Source organism: Phoenix dactylifera, chromosome 1, assembly GCF_051530095.1.
Source record: "Phoenix dactylifera cultivar Ajwa chromosome 1, Ajwa_hap1_PhDact_Kaust_v1.1, whole genome shotgun sequence".
Lineage (NCBI taxonomy): Eukaryota > Viridiplantae > Streptophyta > Magnoliopsida > Arecales > Arecaceae > Phoenix > Phoenix dactylifera.
In genome coordinates this window covers 35,649,777-35,669,890 of record NC_143190.1, presented here as the reverse complement: position 1 = coordinate 35,669,890, position 20,114 = coordinate 35,649,777, and the positions used below count along the sequence as shown (strand labels likewise).

Sequence of the window (20,114 nt, the reverse complement as noted above, 5' to 3'; positions counted from 1 at the left end):
AGGCGCGGAGCTCGTACAGGGGGCTTGGGCGTCCCTTACGGTTTTGTCCCACAAAAGGGCCCTTGTCAGTGAGAGAGTGCTGGAACAGCTCAACTCAGAGCGTTATATGGTATTGTCCGCTTTGGAGATCGGGGATCGTAACCCTTATAGAGAGCCACCCATCCATCCCGCACGGTTTTGTCCCTCCGTAGAGGGGCCCTCGTGAGGAAAGGTTTTAGGCCTCCTCATTATAAGACACAGACCTTTCCGCTGATTAGCCGATGTGGGACTAAAGTTCGGAACCCTATCCCACAACACAGCCCCCCCAGCAGGAAGGTCTGTGCGTGGCCGGGGCCCTTCTTCTAGCGCCATCTGTTGCGGAATTTTCACCCCGGCAACAGCCCGCACACCGGCCGAGCAGGAAAAGCGGCTGCGTCCCTTCCGAGGTATTGTCCGCTCTGGGCCCCGCGGGCGCGGAGCTTGCATGGGGTGCGCACCCACCTGCAGGCGCGGAGCTCGTACAGGGAGCTTGGGCGTCCCTCACAGTTTTGTCCCACCAAAGGGTCATCGTGAGGAAAGGTTTTAGGCCTCCTCATTATAAGGCACAGATCTTTCCGCTGATTAGCCGATGTGGGACTAAAGTTCGAAACCCCATCCCACAACACATCCCGTGAATGAAGCGAATCAGCCTTTTTAATTGGCTTGCAGGGTTGGCAGCTGAGTCAAAGTGCGCAAGGGACTTTGGAAGAGCTGATTAAAAGGCAGATCTTCGCTGTACTTGCACTAGAGTGGCACGTGTATCTTAGCAGTAGTGAAGGATTTAGCTTCTCCATTTCATTGGTTCATGAATAGTGGCTTTGCAACTAATCTACTTTTGCAAAGTAGTATACCATAGACAAAAATAAGGGGGAAGAGTAAAGCTCCAGGTTTAGAGAAGGGTGGTGAAAGCCTGGAGGGAAGAACGGTATTCTAGGAGACAAACGATAGAATGGAAGATATTATTTGAATTTCTTAGCTCATGTAAAAATATCCAAGATTTACCTAGTTCATAGCTAATATAGAATTAAATACATGTTTGTATGAGTCCTTACATATTCCTCCTATTTAAGTTATGGCATCTTTCCCAAGTTAAGGGTCTAAATTCATTCAAATCCAATCACAAATATTATAAATTCAATTATAAACACTATGATCAGATCGTAGTCAACCTAAATAGTTCAATGCCATAGTGTTCCTGATCCATATAGGCTATGAATTATGTTTACTCCGATACCATTTGTTACAACTTAAGATCTTACCCCAAAAAAATAAGCTGAAAGGTATTATTTAAGTTTTTTTAATTCATATACTAATAACCAGAATCTATCCGGTGTATAATCAACATTAAATTGAACACATGGCCCATTTTAATAGAGCTAAACTACGTTATTAACATGTAGACAAGGTTAGTCTCGGCAGTAATTGACTAAAGAGCTTTGCCAAACCCTAGTGCTTATGCTATTAAAGGTCAGTGCGGAAACATTTTTTGTTTGCACATTTCATCACTTAATTCATTTGCATTTGATAATATTTTGCCCTGGAGATGTTACGATAGCATAGTTTTCTGCTGCTATATATCTATCTGTTTTTCCCCTCAACTTACAAAGTTCAATCTCATTAACATCTTGAATCTTTTATAGTTTAGTAGGAACTAGGTCCAGTATAAAACGGAATCCAAGTTTCCATTTTGGGCTGCCCTAATATGCATATTGGATTTTGACATTTGGGAGCATGGTCACTTGTTAAATGGTACATTCAATTGTTATGTGTACCGACACTTCTGAATTTCCAAGCACGCCATGCATGGAAAAGGGGCCAAAATGGAAGCTAGCCTTCCAATTTGCAGGGGCATTGATCATTCTCCTTACTTTATTTTAAATTTTTGGAGTATCCTGATTGGATAATTCTCTTAGATTGTCACGGGTTCGAAATAACCTCTTTGCACATGAAGTAGTGCTGCATATATTTGACCCTTCTTAAATCCCACAAAAACAGAAGCCTTGTACACCGTGCCACTCTTGATTGGATAATTCTCTAAAATATTGATGGCTGCATCTAAAGTTTGTAACCAACAAACTGTTGTTGAAAAATTTTTACTTAGATACAACCTGTATATAGCTTATGAGATAGATTTGAGAAATAAGGTTTTATGGGATTTATAGAGTTTGATATTCAATGATTTGATTTAGAAGTCGAAAGCATGCTTTGAAGTTTGAAAGTCTAGACTGTCTAGTAGTGATGTTAAAAAAACTTTTCAACTTTTATTTGATGAACCAAGTTAAAAAATTGCCATGTTTTTGGAGGGTTATATAGGTAATTTTATTTCAAATAAATTTTTGAATTGAAGAATATATGTGCACCAAATTGCTAGAAACTCAAAGTTTCATTAACATGAATTTTTATAATTAAAATATATTTTTAATTTGGCATGGCTGGCACAATGATATTGCAACTATTGATTCGATGACAATAATCATGCAAGCACATTCATGAACATGCACATAACCTTTTCTTACATTCCTTTATTATAAAACTTATAACTGAAAAAAATTCCATTTACAGATCTACAGATAATTTTTCCTCCTATTAGTTTTGACCAGCTCTGCCAGAGTTCATTTGTGGGGCTTGCAAGTCAGAGATCTATAAGTAATTTAAGATCAAATAAGGACTAACAAATAATTTTATCTCAACGCCTTCTACCGGATGAATGAATAAATTAGCAAATAATTTAACACTTGTTCTTTCGGTAGCAATTGCGCATCATTTGGGAAGGTTTTTTTGAGAGACTCTCGCCATTTCTTTTCCTCTCCATCAACCATTTCTTTGTAATTTTTTTGGGTATACTCGTGCTCGTCCAGTGTAAGTTGCCGTTGAATTAAAAAAAAAAAAAAAAGCAACTTCTTGCTGAGATCTGAGTTTAGCAGCTTTCATGTAATCATGGGTTCAACTTGAGGACCTTGTTGACATATACCAGGCAAAGCAGAAAACATTTGTGCGATACTTATGTCCTATAGGGGGTTGCGTGCAAAATGCAGTGATCTGACGTTTGAACTTTGAATTAAGGTCGGCGAAAGTTGCTGATATTAGTTCAGATATGGTCCTCGATGTTAGCACGCGCCATGCACGCGCAAGAACTTCGTCGTACGCCGACTTCAACGGAGGGGTTCAAGAAAATACAAAGTTAGTAACCGAGATAGATTTCATTCCTCACTACCATCTTTTGGAGCTCCTCCTCCTCCACTGCTCCCTCCTCTTCCTGCTCTCCTACGTACGCCTCGTCCCTGTATCGCCTTTCCCTCTCTCTCCGCCGCCTCCTCTACCTCTCCGGCCTCCTCCACCAACGCCGCCAAGTCCTACTCTCGCTCGCTCTCTCTGCTTAAAAGAAATTATCTCTTTTCGTCTTGTTTTCAGGTTGCCAGTGCCTGTGATCAGCGTCGGAAATCGGACGTGGGGAGGCCATGGAAAGACCCCGATGGTGGAATTCATCGTGCGTTTCTTGGATGAAACCGGAATTCGACCTCTAATTCTTACCAGAGCGAGTTAGATTGTGAATATTGTCGTTTTCTTGAAAATCACTCTTTTCTTGGAAGGACATTTGCTATGAGGAATATTAGGAAGAAGATAGGTGGAAAAAGAACCTATTTTTTAAGAAATTGAGAGGGTAGTTTTTCTTACATCTCTCCCCCCCGCCTGGATTTGGATGGAATCATCGACAACTAAGAGAAGGGAGGTTGTGTAGGGGAGAAAACATTGGAAAGAAAGAAGGAAAACAAAGAAAAGACCGTATGTTTGGTTTTACTCGTCAACGTCAGGTTTTGACTGAAATTTTAGAGAAAAAAAGAAAGCTTTCATTTGCACCTTTTTATTTTTGATAGTTTCTTTGAATTCTCTCTTCTTTTTACACTGTAATTGTGTTGTTAATGTCCACTATTTATGCTATTGTGCACTGCTTTAAATCTTGCTGTGATTATTGGGAACATATCTGTAGAACAAACAAGAAATAACAATCTGTTGGTTTGTTGTTCAGATTTTCTATTCCTTTTTCTTGACAACTTTTTTTCCCTTGTCGGATGTAAAGATGGGGAGCAAGCAAAAAGATAGTTATCTTTTTTTGTTAAAGAGTTGAAACCCACGAATACATGAGAAAAAATTTGGAAGATCTTAAATTCTGGAATACTGTTGATGATGATAAATGACTATCTTGACATAATTGATGCATGATAATTTTAACCATAACCAGCAAAGCTTGTTCAAAGTATCCGGTCCTGATGTTATTGCAAGATTTTCCATCTTCTTTTTCAATACTTCCATCCATGTATCAGGTGTTTCCCTCCCCTTCCTTAATCCCTGGACGAAGACCCAAGTACTTCACCTTGCGGTAACCTTCTTAGATCTTCATCATATATGATCAGAACACCTCATTTACAGGCTTATTCGGAGTATAATGAGGCCAAAATGCTTCATAAGCACCTTTTGTAGACCTCTACAAGGACTGGTGCAGGTGCAAACAGGATTGCTACTGCTTCTTCTCTGTTTGTCGCATTGTTCAAGAAACTTCCATCACCTTGCAAATTTGGAACTGGTCCCAAAGATGAAAAGTTGGTGCTGTAATTCTGGATGATGGAATTCAGGCATCAAACATTGCATCTAGTCACTGAATTGTGCTTTTCGAATCTATATGCATATCTGCGCCCATTTTGCACCACAAATGTCCATATATGTACATTGTCATAAGGCTCTAATTTATTCTTAAATGAGTTAAGATTGTTATTTAACTGGAAATAGAAATCTGAGATTGCAAATATGTTATCTTGAAGTTTTGATTGAGTAATATATCACTACGTCTTGACATCTTGTTTATAGTTTTCTTTATGATTTTCATTGTACCTTGGTCATGTTTGTTTGTTTGTATGTGTAATTGCAGGAATTGTAGACTATATCCATCAATTTTATTATTTTATGCACTTTATGCAATTGTTTGTATATAGCTGTGCAAATTCCATGAAAGTAATTCTTTGCTTGTCTAATTTTTGCATACAAGCATGTTATACAATGCAGTATCTTTATTTCTGCATGATTTATTAAACCTTCATAACTGTAATGGCAAGCACTATCCCATTACTTTGGGCTCTACCTTCATTTGTTCATATCTGAGTCCATATAATGGAGTGTCTTTTTTTCAAGTCAAAAGCTACAACCTTCATCAAAGGCTTACATGTTTTCCCTTTCCTCTTCTGTTAACCAGGAACCGAAACCTAAGAGTCATCCTTAACAGGGCTGTTTCTGCTTTTTGTTGCAAATGATGGAAACATCTTAACCAATAACCCCAATTTATTTGTCCTTCAATTACCATCTGCATTGTTGATGTGCTGATTTCTATTCTGATCCTTTATTCAGAGATGTCTGACAAGTTCTCTTCAAGATCCTCAACCTTTCTGCCAATGCCATTATTTGCTTCCGACTTGTATCACCACCACTGGAACCACCAATTCCTACAACTCCAACAGCAAAGACAACCAACATCTTCGTTCCTCTTTGATATGAAGTTGCAAGCATGTTAGGTTTTCCCTCCCCTCTCTGTCTTCTTCTCTGGCGAGTTTTGTCGAAGGAGTTGTAGAGCATCAGAATTCCATCACAAGGAAAAAATACGAAAGGAAGATTGGCTTTCTCTATGGAGGATAATTTGATTGGTTTAAAACTTTGCTAGCCTTTTACAAGCAGTCAAACCATAAATGCTCGTAAGTGGTACTTTCAGACGTGGAATCTGATGCGTATTATTTGCAACCCTAATTTTTTCGGCCAAGGCTTACTAGTTGTGGTTATAGTTATATGACATTCATTTTTTTTTGGAGAAAATAAGTTTTTTAAGGACTTGGCCCCATTGAATAACCCCTGCAATCTTGAAATACTCCTTTCTTATGTTCTCTTTATTTCAATGGCCTGATTGCATTGTAAATTGATTTAGCATCAGGTAATCTAGTTAATATGCAAAGTTTTATAATGGGCAGTAGTTATAATTTGATTAATCTAAAATTGTGAAAGCTACCTCTCTCTCTTGGAAATCAATTTGCTAAGTTATCTTTCATCATTTCATCTAGTTCACAAGATTTCTCTCTGCAATAGAGAGTGCTCTGTAAATTACGGGTGGCCGCTTAAAGAAGTGCACATTATTGATATCCTGCTGTAGTGTCCATCATAACATCACAAGTTTGCCTTCCTTGCTAAGAAGGGTGTAGGAAGGAATGTCTGGAAGGAATTCCAGCATGTCAATAGCAATAGTAATGAAAAGGCTGAGACAATCACCATTGGAAGATCAACTGCCAGCGGTGGTTTAGTTCTTTCATTCATATATATACCGTAAAGGCAGTTATAGCTAACAAAAAAAAAAAAAAAAAAAAAATCCAGCTGGAACAGAAGGGTGCGCAGACAGGTTTCCACCCAATAAGATGATACTAGTAGTCATATGGAACAAAATCTGGTCTTATTATGTATTTTAGGGCTACTGTAAATAACACCATCATGCATCATGCAGGTAGTGCTATTCCACTTCATCCTTCTTTCTCTATTCCTTTCACTCTCCCAAGCCCATATTGTTGTTTAGCTATTATACTCTGTTGATGTTAGATTTTACTCTCATGAATAAACAATAACCTACTATTTGAGTCATATATGAGATGATTTTTTTAACTTAGATGTTATTCTTGGTTTATACTTGACCCTCTTTAGCCATATAATTGACTTAGATCATGGTCCCTTTTTCATTTGCAAGATTATATAATTTTTTGTTGTTTTCTCGTACTTTGTTCTTCACTATGCAGCATTGAAGTTTTGTTGCATGATGTGGAAATCATTATGATAAATGGTGTGATGCCATGGGGGAACAACCACTTGCTTCCATCGACCAAAGATTAAGGGGCGTTAGTCATGATGATATTTTGGCTAAAGAAGATGCTACTCTAGAATCCCTTTTAAAGTGGAGGAAAGGATTAACAATAGGTTGGTACATAGCAGCAGCATATTAGATGTTAGATCTAGACTAGAAAATAAACATTGATGTTATTTTCTTGAGGTCTCTGTGTTAATTAAAGCTCCACAACTTTTCAGGTATTTGTGATGGATTAGGAAAAATTATAATGTGAAAGTTTGTAAATAGTTCTTTGGACTATGTCTGATCATCACACAAGTTACAAATGGTTTCATAACGAGGATATATATTTGTGAGATTCATTAAAAAGCTTTTTATCAAAGGGTCAAAATAAGCTAGAATTGAATAGATGATTCAAATATAGAATTATTTAGTAGGACAGTTTTGTCATGGCTTTTGATGTTAGTTGATGAGACTAAGGAGTAATATAAGCTGTAGATAGTAATATTAAAAATGTTCTATGTGAACAGAATTTTAGAGCGAAAGGCAGTCATTTATGAGACTAAAGAGTAATTTAAGCCGTAGATAGTAATATTAAAAATGTTCTAGATGAACAGAATTTCAGAGCGAAAGGTAGTCATTTAGGGTTGCATACATATTGTGACACAAATAGTTATATTTTTAACTTATCATTTTAATCATTTTAGTCCAACTCCTACTCCTGAAGTTCATTGGGGATCAAGGACTAGAATTGAACTTTATATTTATAAAGTATTACTTATATACATTCACATGCGATGCTTTGATATTGTTTTTGTGACTGACTCGGATTAGATACCAAATCAGGGGACTTAGGGTTTACAGATGCACTCCATTTTCTAATCAGATACACTTTAAAAATGTCTCATTTTCTCTTTCTCTCTTCATGCTTTTTCGTGAAGAGGGAGAGAGGGAGGGAGCATACGAAATGAGTGTCCGTATCAGGCCTTATATAAAATGGGAAAAAAAAAGAAAAGCTAAAGGTAAAATTCACAAACGAGAAAAGAGATAGGTGTTGCTCCTTGATAGTCGTGAAGTAGGGTTCATGTTGGAATTTGAGTTCATATTAGTGTGCATATACTTTACGGAGCTGTCCTGGAAATAGGGAATTCACACTATGTTAAGCATAGAATTGATTTGTTTGCCTTAGCACAAACCCAAATTACATTAGCTTTCATGGAGCCATTAAAATTCTTGACGTAAACTCCCAAAAAATGTCCAGCAATTCTTTGACTCGCAAAAGGTTAATTTTCTTTTTTAAAGTTTGTTCAATTTATCAAAATGAGCTGCCTGACAATGAAAAGTAGTATATCAATGATTAAATGATATTAATTCAGGTGTATAAATCTTCTACTAAAGCATGACTGATTTCATCTTGTTGTTGGTTCTTTTATTACTTCCTCCAAGTTTTTGCAAGATTGGGACCTTTATTCCTTGTTGAGTTTTTTCTTAATTCACGTCTGTCTACTGGTAGTGAATCAGAAAGATATCATGCAGCTTAAGGTTGATTGATCTCTTATCCAGAAAGTTATTTGTTCCCTTCATATTCTTTTTTATTTATTCTTGTAGCAGTTTTAATTTCCACATTATGCACAAATGTCTTAGAAGACATGACTTGTGATTCATCCATAATATTTTTCCATTTTCCTTTGTATATATTTAAACTACTTCTGACTCATCTCTGGATTCCCCATTCTAGGTTTGCAGTTTTCCGCATTATCTATTGAGGAGAAAACTTGTTTCGAGTTGTAACAAAACACTATTTTCTGTTTCATTGACTATTTAAAGGTGCCAGCTTCTCCCTCTCCCCATCCCTCTACCTGTTTCGGTTTGCTCTGGTATAGTACGTTATAGACCTATACCATACCGAACCAAGTCACTAGCCGATACGAGCCCCAATACTGGTCTAATAGACCTTGCCTGTACCTGAATATGCTCTTGCATGACATTGGCAAGATAGAATCTCATGCTTAGCTTTTGATGTTGAAGGCTAGGTTTGAGCCTAACCCAATCTTTCATAAGTGTTAACCTACTACTAGACCCTAAAAACTTAAGCTATTAGGGAAGGGGTCAGCAACGTGTATCATGCCTTAATACCCTCCTCACATGTGGCTTGGGCCATGCATGCAACTAGGAATGACACAATATGATGAGTCAAGTATGATTCAAATAACAACTAGGGAACAAGTCAAGCGTAGAAAGACTCGAGATAATAAAGGACCATGCATGTGAACACATAAACGAGTCAAGAATGACTCAATACCATGCATGTGAACACATAAACAAGTCAAGAATGACTCAAGATAGTGAGTCAAGTATGACTCAAATAACAACAATGAACAAATCAGGTGAAGAAAGACTAAAGATAATAAATGGGTGATATAGAGAAAAATTGACTGGACTCAAAAGCTTAAGCTGTTTGAGAAGGGATCAACAATATATATCATGCTCCAACAATAGGCATAACATGCCTAAGTCCAGACTACTATGAAGTTTGCCAAGTAACATATAGTACCACAATCGTCAAAAGTTATTTGATCTGGTGAACTAATAAATTTCAGTGAGAAGCATCAACAACCTTATCTTGTATTCTTCTTAGAATTTTCACTTGTTCACCAGGTGACCTGTTCAGGTATACATTCTTTTTAACATTGTGCTAAGCATGTCTGTTATCAATGCAAGCTGTGGTGTTATAGCTGACATGGTTGTTAATGCTGAGAGATGTCACAGTATTCGGTATTCTTACATACCTTTTGGGCTTACTTTTGATACATGTAATAAATCTTGTTTATGATTTTAAAGCCTTGTTTATCATAGCTCTAAAAATATATAATTAACTATGTTGGCTACAGTAATTTTGGTTTAGAGAAATGTTGAGTGCTGAAGAATGAATTATTTCTTGTTTCTAATTCAGAAGGTAACTTTCTATTCTTTAGTTCTATTTACTTGTTTAACCTTCAGGTAATTATCTGTCTTTTGAGCTGTTTATTAATTGCAATATTTACCAACTTAAACTGGAGCTACTTGCTTTAAATTTTCATTATGAACTCTTAAGTTGCCGCAGAATGGGCCATTGCAGGTTGATAGGTTAGACTTCAGCGGTCATTGTCTAATTCAAGCTAATGTGAGTATCTTCCACCTTTATTTTGTCCTTCTCTTTTCCCACGCAACGTCAATTCTTTGCTTATAATGACCTCCCCTCCCCCCGTGGAGTGGCTTATAAAGAAATTTGATCTCATAATATGATTTGTCTTTCATTAGTTTATTGCAATCTATGCACATCTGTGCAACATTGGACCTATGGTGTACTTTTGATTCTCAACAGTGCCATTAAAAGCAAATTTTAATAGCATCGTGATTAAATAGTAGGTAAACACTTGTGTTGGCATTGAAGGAAACATTATCTTCTTTTGTCTTCTATTTATTTGTTTCAATTTCATGTTAAATTTCAATCCTTTTGGGTAAAGTTGTGTACTAATATCCTATACAGGTTATTAAGAATTGTGCTTAAGCTATGTTATAGTCTTTGCACTGTACAAATTAAAGCAAACCAATAATTACAAATTGTAAGAGATCATGGATAATCAGAACCTTGTGTAAACTGCAAGGACAAGAGAGATATACATGCTGTTCAAATAAAATGTTTGGGGTTTTCAACATATAACACGACTCTTTTAAAATTAATTAGACGGAAAGATCCCTTTTTATTTGCTAATTAATATCTTCTTTACCCGAGAAAATCCGAAATAGCTCATTGTATCCCTGGTTAAGACCCATGTCTCACCCATCTTTAACTCCTAGGGTTTTTAGATTTAGTGGGTAGGGTCATAACATTTGGTGTCAAAGCAGGCTCCATGTGGCTGTGTTTTGAAAAAAATAAAAAATGATTTAGAGTGAGAGCTGTCTGTGGAAAGGGCTCTCTACTGACCAAAGTGCAGCTGCCATATATAAAGGCTGCTTGATTGTCCTAGAGTGAAAGTAGTCGCATGAAAAGGGCTACCTAGATCAAAGTGAGAACTGCCACAAGAGTGGGAAGTTGAGGACAGTCTTTTCCAAGATCTTTACTTTCTATTACGAAGCCAATAATGGAATCACCTTATAAGGAATTTGAGAAATTTTCGGTCTATGGAGCATGTTGGTCTAATGACTATTGTGTATGTGGTTAAAATCCAGGCCTAGTGTATCTCTAACACTTAGTTACTTTTGGTTAGTGGTTAAGGTCATAGCATAGGTCCTCTCCCTTGAGCTTTGGAGACTGGCCTTAATACAAGGTAATGTAGAACTAAACCCATGATCTAGTTGAGATCAACATCAAGAGCTTGACCTCAATGACTATGCCCTTGAGGAGCTCGAACCCAATGAGAATGGTGGCAATGAGCTAAAGCCTTCCCCTAGCCATCACATACCAGAAGTAGCCCTGACTAATGTTGTTTTTTTTTGACATATGTTCTGGTATAGGATCATCTAATAAGAGGAACCAATTATTCCAGTCTAAGACCAATCAACTGCTTGTTCAACTTCTAGTCTTGGATCATTGAGGGGTGTTTATCCCATACAAGGTTTGGTCTTGAAAGGTCATACATGACATTTTTACATATTTAGTGAGAAAGAAATGGAGAAGTTAAGAGAATAGAGGGAAAATGAGAATTACAGGGAAGTTGAATATGCAAGTGAGGGTTATAATTTCTGTTATATATTATTGATGTATTGCATAGTACATGTTATACATTCATATATTTTGTGTAGGCTCTCATATATATGCTATTTAATGCAATTTCTGAATGTGATATAATGTTTTAAGTTTTCCTATTTTCCAAGAGAAAGGGAGGGAAGACCCATCCAACATAAATTACCCAGACATGAACATTGTGGGTGCACTGCCTGAAATTTGAACCCAAAACCTCCTTGAAGGAGGGGTGTGACCATTGGGGTATTGCCCGATTCACAATGAAGGTTTGAGTTTTTACAACTTTGAGCATACTTGCATCTGATTGCTGCTAGTTTTATGTATTTGTTCTCTGAATTTTGATGTTAAAATCATTCTTTATCAGATATGCTACGGAATGCAAAAATTGTAGATTTATTGCTTCTTTTCAGAAGAAAAACTAAAGGGACTAGAATGTGATTCATATATTTCAGCATACACTCATCTGACAATGGTGGCTCCATGCATGTAAAGTATTGCTTGTGCTTAGTTTATACTATGTTTTATGATAGTTAACACAATTTCAAATTTGAGTTATGTAATTTCTCAAAATTGATAGTGTAATCACACTTAAAGTGATCAATCATGAAATTAAATTGGTCATTGCATAATATAATAACAATCATAATATTAAAAATATATATTATTTCCATCAGTTTATTGTGGTGTTGATGCTAAAATTTGTGGTTTGTACAATTCGAATGAGACTACATATATGTATGTACATGAAAGGTACTTCCATTGAAGAAAAATATTAAATGGATCAGTGAGGGGTAATATGAGACAAATTCTATTTTATGATAATAAAAAAACACTCTGATTCTTTTTTTCTTTTTAAAATCTTTGGCTTTATATGGACCCCATAACTTAATGATGGAAAAAAGACACCTTCATGGAGCATGTGTTAACATGAAAAAATTAAGCAAGTTAAAAATGGCAAATTGTGGTCTTTGGCTTGAAATCTTTGCCAAATCGTATTCATGCCCATGAATGGTGGGTTGAATAGATCTTTGGATAATCTTTTGGGCACTAAAAGACATGGGTTGAGCCTTAAAAACATTGTCATCAGTTTTGGATGCATGACTGTATTGAGCTGGCCCCTGGTTGAGTCACATGCTTGGCCTAGCCTATTTGAATAATGTAGCAGTGCTATCTGGAAAATTTTAAAAACATAAAGAAAGTAAATAAATAAATATTTGATTAGGTTTTCCATCATTGTTCATGATCTTGTTCTTTTGACAATGAAGAAAAAGGTCTGAAATTTGATCCTGAATGTCTCTCTTTGTGGATGAAACAGGTTTCAGAAATTAGCTTTTTGGATTTTACCTTAACAATTTGCACTTTGGCAATCAGATTTTTGCATTGTTTATAAGTACCATATTGTGGAGAGCAATCTGCTTGTGCATGTGCAGGATATAAAGGATGGGAACATGAAGTAGATCTTGGTTTTTTTTAAGTGGAAGAATGGGAGGGAGAACCACCTGCACTGCAATTACTGAGGTCCAAAGTTTTTTGGGATGCACCACCCAAGAATTGAATTCAGAACCTCTGGCTACTAAGCAGAATGGTGTGACCACTAAGGAATTTATCTAGTTTCTTCAGTTATTAGAGCTTACATGATAAAAACATGTAGTTTAAGACTTTAAGGTTTTGCAATAACGAACATTTCTGGCACATTAAAGCTTGATGGGCCCAGATGTCAATTACGTGGACTAAACACTAAAACGTTTTAAGGTTTTGCGCCAATGACACGACATACTCCAGAAATGCAAAAACGGATATGTCCAGTTAATGCTGGATAAAATATTCAGCATAGCAGCAGTGGTAGTATATCATGCCGTTACCTCAGTCATTTTTCTTCTGAATATTGTCATCTGTGGTTATGGAAGAAAAATGATCTACATATTCTTCTATAAGGATACAAATGACTCATCTAATTCATTATATGATGGGGGGCAAAATGGATCGTCCTACTTAGGACAAGGGATCATCCCACTCCAGCCGGGTAGGCTTCAGCACCGACCAGGCTAGACCTCGATCCTGCTAAGAGCCAGTTCGATCTTGAACTTCGCTGAAGGCTCAGCCGACCTCGGGCGGATCTCTCCGTTGCTACGACCTACAGCGACCTCTTCTGATGCTTATAATGACGTTCCGAGCCCAAGCTCGGGGCACCTTGCTGCGTCGACTGCGAGCCAAAGAGCTCCTTCGACTGCAGGACTATACGACGACGCGCCCCGGTCAAGCTCGAAGCGCCCCTATATTCACCGATGTGCCCCGATCGAGCTTGGGGCGTCCTTATATTCGCCGACACGCCCTGGCCAAACTCGGGGCGCCTTTATATTCGCCGACACGCCTCGACCCGAGCTCGGGGCACCCTATCGTGCAGACCTCAGAATCGGGGAGGCTAGGCCGACCTCAGCACCCGCCAAGCCGACCTCACTAAACATACATCGCGGCCTCTGAGCGAGCCCGACCTTAACGCCCACTAGGGTGACCTCGCCGAGTATATGATGTGACCACTCATCGAGTTCGACCTCGCCCACGTCCGCATCCACGTGCGCGCCCACGTATGCACCTACATCCACATACGTAGCAGTACATTACAACTTCACCACACCATGCTTTGCTTGCTAACCAATGACAACTAAGGATGACGCCATGCTGCCCCTGTCCCAGCCATACCCTGCCACATCTACCAATGTCTTACCGTTCACAAGAACGGCCTACGTCGTGCGCCTCAAGCAAGCTCTAGCTGCGCGCTATCTGGCTAAAAGCCATCTTCTCCCATGACGAGGATGGGCCATACCTCCGCCACTTGGGCCCTCTACGGGGACTATAAATAGCCTCATCAGATAACGCCTAAAGGACTTTTGGCCGGACCAACTAAGATCTACTCTAACTTGAGCATCGGAGGGCCCTCACCGGAACCACTGGTGAGGCTTTGTGCAGGTACGCTGTCGCACGGGAGGTGGCTTTCCTTTCTCCGCTCCGGTCGGCAGCTCCCTTGACTCCCCCGGCATGGTCACGCTTGGGTCAAATTTGAACCACAACATCTGGCGCTAGAGAAAAGGCCTGAGTTGTGATCATGAGGTTAAGGAGTTACGGAGCTCCAAATGCATCGAGCAGCCGGGTACCAACACCCGACAACTCGCTTCAAAGTCCACCCCCTGCAGCACCTGCATCGGCGGACCAGATTCTTCAGGTCCAGCCAGAGCAGCTTGATCTGCTTTTTTAGCAGGTCCAAACACTTACTGCGGCCGTCTAAGGCCTGCAGCAGGGCGGAGTCCAATCTGCACCCCTTCTTTGCGGACGTGAGTCCATCAGACTTCACCCGCGACGTCGTTCTCCTGGCAGGCAGCGCACGATGGACGATGAAAGGAAACCTCGCCACTATCGAAGCTCCCATCGAGCTCGATCCCCAAGCTAGGAGGGCTTGTCGCATGGCCATCGCCCTGAGAGCCTACGCCGAAGCTCGATGCCCCGATCACGGGAGCAACCATCAGAGGCGGGATCCGCCCCGTGCCGGACCGCCTGTAGCGTTGACCAAGAGCCGGAGAGGCTCCGTCGACCACAGACAACGACACCTCCACCTAAGCTCGACAGAAAAGTCGAGAATTTGGAGCGACAGATCCAAACGCTTCAAGACCAAGCTCCGAAGTGCGACGCCGACCTCAACTTCACAACCGAGTCTTCATTTCCTCGGCGGGTCGCTGATGAGCCGATCCCCCAGAGGTTCAAGATGCCGTAAATAGAGCCATATGATGGCTCGTCCGATCCTCTGGATCATCTGAAGAGCTACAAGGCCCTTATGACACTCCAAAGGGCTACAAACACCTTACTTTGTAGGGCCTTTCCAGCAACTCTCCGCAAGGCAGCTCGCCTTTGGTTCTCCGGGTTAAAGCCCAGCTCGATTTTTTCCTTCGAACAGCTGGGCAGGCAGCTCGCCACCCATTTTGCTGCCAGCCGGCATCAGCGCCGGACCTCAGACTCCCTTTTTGCCATCAAGCAGAAGGAGGGAGAATTCCTGAAAGACTACATTGATCGCTTTACCTCGGCTACATTGGAGGTTTGCGATCTCGACCAGTCTATCGCCATATCGGCGTTGAAGACTGGAGCTCGGTCCCACAAGTTTCTCTTCTTCATCGAGAAGAGGTTTTCCGCCAACTTTCCAGAAATGTTGGCCCGAGCTCGGAAGTTTGCCAAGGCTGAGGAACCCCTGGCCTTTCGGCGGGAAGCGGCCGAGCGGCCTGCTAAGATGCAGAAAAAGCGCCACGGGGAGCACTCCTGACCAAGGAGCAGATCCCCCAAGCGTGAGAAAAATCCTTCTCGGCCCAAGAGCCCGGTTTGCCCGAGGTCTCCTCTCCAAAAGCTCGGTAAATATACTCTCCTTCAGAAGTTTGGAAAGTACACTCCCTTCACATCCAACCGAGCTGAGATTCTCATGGAGATCGAGGGTTGGGGCTACCTTCGGCCCCCGCCAAGGATGCGACCGTCCGTGCCGCGGAAGCGGTCAGACTAATACTGCCGCTTCCACAAAGACCATGGCCATGATACGGAGGACTGCTATCAGCTCCGTGATGAGATTGAGGCACTCATCCGCCGGGGTCGGTTGAGTCAGTTTATTTGAGGCTGATCTGAAAGGAGGGCGCCCGAGGAACAGGATCTCGAGCCGCTCGAGGAGCAAAACAACAACTGATCTGTTGCAGGCATTATCCATACCATCGGAGGAGGGCAACTAGAGACTCCTAAGGTGTCGAGCCGGAGAGAAGGAGCTTCTTCAAAATGTCCGCGCACTGTGGAAGTCATCTCTTTCTCTGATGAAGATCTGAAGGGTGTTGAGACCCCCTATGATGACGATGTAGTTATTTTCCTCATCATTGCAAACTTTGATGTAAAAAAAGTTTTGGTGGATAATGGAAGTTCTGCAGACGTCTTGTTTTATGATGCCTTCCAAAGGATGGAAATGACTGTAGAGCCCCTAATAAGTGCTTGCGGAGTTGGGACTGCCAGGGTTGTGATTAGTGCTAAAATTTGGAGGTGACAACTGACCGGATATGTATTGGTTGTTATAGAGAATTTTAAGTTAAACAATAATCGGAAATTAAGACCACATAATAGAAAAGTAAAGGGATAAAAAGCTAAGTCAGTATAATACTCAAATGTAATTTTGATTATAATGTAGCAATATATTTAGTTTTCTTATGAAAAGATTGCCTGGTAACCTGTTAGTATGGAGTGAATGGACTATTACTGTTGTCCTCATTGTTAGCTCCTTTCCATGATTAACTCTGTACCCTACCCCCACCGAGTGATCTGTTTTTGTTGATAATATTCTGGAAAGGAGGGCATATAGAGGTTTAAGAATAGACCAATGCCAAAACATTTTCTTCATGTATAGTGATAGTACTCAAATGCTGCATTATTACAAGCTAGCGGCAGGCATTTGTACTGCATTTGTGTGGTTGCATAGGTGATGACTACGATTGCCCGACTGGTTAAAGATCTTTTCTGTCACTTGATGCATGTATTTTTACGCTATTGGATGGTTTATTTCTGTTGTTGCTTCTTCTTAAGATTGAGAATGGAACTTAGTAGAGTGTATTTCTTAAAAATTAAGAGTTTTTTGAGGATAGAGGCATCCAGTAGATGACATTTGTAGTCTCTTTTTGCGGTTGACATGTGAAGCCTTCCTGTTATAGTTTTACAGATTCATGCATATTTATTACATAATGCATGCAAGCTTGTCGGTACACTCCCCCCCACCTTGAATAAAGGCTGTTTATTGCCACCAAAAAGAAGAAAAAAATCAAATGAACAGTGCCTCTTTGTTGGCTACCGAGCCAAGGCAGGATGAGGTTGACAGGGTATCGTGCAAGGTAGGCTTGGACAAGATATCATGTGCTGCCAGGAAAACTGCTACATCTACGAAAATAGAGAGCACTTGCATGTGCTGCTCTCTGCATGCGTCTTGGATTCTTGAAGGTGGCGTCCATATAACGAGGCTTACTAATTATTAGCACATTACACAAATTTCATTGTTCTTATTTACATTGGACAGGCAGGAGGCAGTCATGGAGCTGTGGTTGCATGCTGAGGATATAACTTTTTCCAACTGATAGATGCCTTTCATTTACTGAAGTCATATCTCAGAAGTCCCATCAGGATGTACTGCAATTTCAACTTGTTGCATGCAAGAGGCTTGGTGAGGCATGTGTGACATGACATGTCATTGATGCTCATCGAGTTGAATTTGGATTCGTGCTGGTGGTCAAGAGTTATAGAATCTTATGTTCATGATTCTTTTTACCAGGCCTTCAAGCTTTACCAAACTGGGGGTCGAGGATTATAGAATCTTATCTTCGTGCAAGGCTTGAGGTACCTTCTATTAGCCCTTATAGCTAGATCTATTGGCTATCTGAAAAATAAGAATGCTTTGTCACGTCGGTTTTGTACGTATGCATGCTGCATTTGTTTTGAGAATAAGAAACAAATAGAAATAATAAAATTATGCCTGCAGAAATAGTTATTCTGTGAGTTAGGCCAATTTTCATTTGATTTTATTTTTGAATGGCAGAAGTCATCTTTTTGGAATAACTTTTGAAAAGTCATTATTTTCATCAAAAAAGAAAGAAAAAGTAGGCATAAGAAAAGGTGTCCTCGTTCCAAGGAATTAACTTATGATGGTTCCTCTCCCATGGGTATATCCATTTCTTGATTTTGCTTCCTTTATGAATGCTGTTTGATAAGCATAAAACTTATTCCAAGTTATATTATCAAATAATGCAGTGGTAAAATTTATTTGGCTTGGCAACTTTGTAAAAAATCATTTTTTATTTACCTTCTACCAGCCCTTACAGCTCCAGGAACAAAAATCTTAGGGTAGGCACCAAAGCAACAAATATGGATGAGCTTCCTATTTTGCCATATTTTTCTAGTGCCTATCTTAAAGCATAAGCCCAAAAGTCAAAAACTTCAACTATTAATGGAGTCTTCGGACCCGTGATTAATATATATCTGTGCGTGTGATCCTCTTTTTTTTTGTTTTCAGATTATGCTTTTTACCGGTACACACTACATAAACAGATGATACACATCCATCATCTAGCAAGTTAATATACACCTCTAGATAAATCGATACATAGTTTCCAAATCAATACACGGTGCACGATCAGATGATATATATACCTAGTATATTAGTTTTCTAACAATCCAATATACACCTCGAAGTAAATTGATACATAGTTTCTATAAATCATGTTCATCAATATACGTTATATAATTAGGTGATACATATTCATTGACTTTCTAATACATACAACAAGCTTCTTCGATACACACCCAACAGTGATCTAGTATATATCTCCAAATAAATTGATGGATAATTTTTAAAATACATTTTTTTGCTAGTACACACTATATAATCAAGTGATACACACCAAGCAATCTAAATTATCTGGTAAATCAATATATATCTCTACGTAAATCGATATATAGTTTCTAAAATATAGTATTCATTAGTACTTGTATAAAGTGCACAGTTTTTAACTTTGCCGAACATAAAAAAATATATACATATTATTTCTTAGATTTTATGAATACTTAGGTGCAAAGATCTTGAAAAAAAGAGAATGATTCGTAGGTAGGTGGAGAAAGATAATCATAAAAGAGAAGGAAGACCTCACGGGCGGAAGATATGACTTGACAAGGAATAGGACAGATGGAGAGACTTGATAAGGAAGACATAGGATGCCACATGTGATTTTCTTTTCTTTTTTGCTTTTTTTTCTTTCTTTAAATTATGGACCGATGACTCGGTTAGTAGGAGAAATTTCTGACTTTTGGGTTTCTGCTTTAAGATGGAGAAATATGGTACCAATATGAAAAGGAAAATACTTTGTCTATTTGTTCGGTGTACATGTAAGGTGGCTCGGCACTTTTATAATCAACCATTTTTTTGTATATCACCTTAAATTTTGGAGTGATACCAATCCTTTTAAATGATGTGGTAGGGAAAACCTTTTTTTTTTAATGCATGTAGCCGGCGCCCCACAGCATTACTCATTCAAAAATTGAGAAAAAAATAGAAGAAAAAAAAAGATAGGAACAATATGATGTTTCTTATCTCGACGGAAATGCTTTGAGGAAGCCACACCAGCCTCCACTAAGATCCAAATGTGCTCATTAAGTTATTCCATCACTTGCAACAGTTGTAGCACGAACCGAGCGAGGCACATTAATTTTCCCATATCCAAACGGCACCAAACCACGAATGAGGACAATTGACAAAGGAAGGGAGAGGATGATACGGCACTCAGCCTAACCCCAGCCCACCAATTGCGATCGATGAACAACCCCGAGAAAAGATTTTAGCAGCCACGAGAGGAGATTTAACAGCCACGCATCCCCGACCCGAGAAAAGAATTTAATATCCACGAGCGCCCTACCAGCGGTGCATGGCATCGGTATGACGGCAATAAGGCCAAGGAG

The 20,114-nt window shown here is 39.4% G+C and overlaps 1 long non-coding RNA gene across 6 annotated transcripts; it reads left to right on the top strand.

The window, feature by feature from the left end:
* Nucleotides 1-3,158: 3,158 nt before the first annotated feature.
* LOC149768598 (uncharacterized) lies at nucleotides 3,159-20,113 on the top strand. Of its 6 annotated transcripts, XR_016413112.1 has the most exons (4): nucleotides 3,200-17,609; nucleotides 17,686-17,834; nucleotides 17,938-18,002; nucleotides 19,267-20,113. It is a non-coding gene; the product is annotated as an uncharacterized LOC149768598 (long non-coding RNA). The 6 variants fall into 6 exon arrangements; XR_016413111.1 differs by lacking the exon at nucleotides 19,267-20,113 and having other exon boundaries at nucleotides 3,199-11,875; nucleotides 13,040-17,609; nucleotides 17,686-19,104; XR_016413110.1 differs by lacking the exon at nucleotides 19,267-20,113 and having other exon boundaries at nucleotides 3,199-11,875; nucleotides 11,974-17,609; nucleotides 17,686-19,104.
* The last annotated feature ends 1 nt before the right edge of the window (nucleotide 20,114 follows it).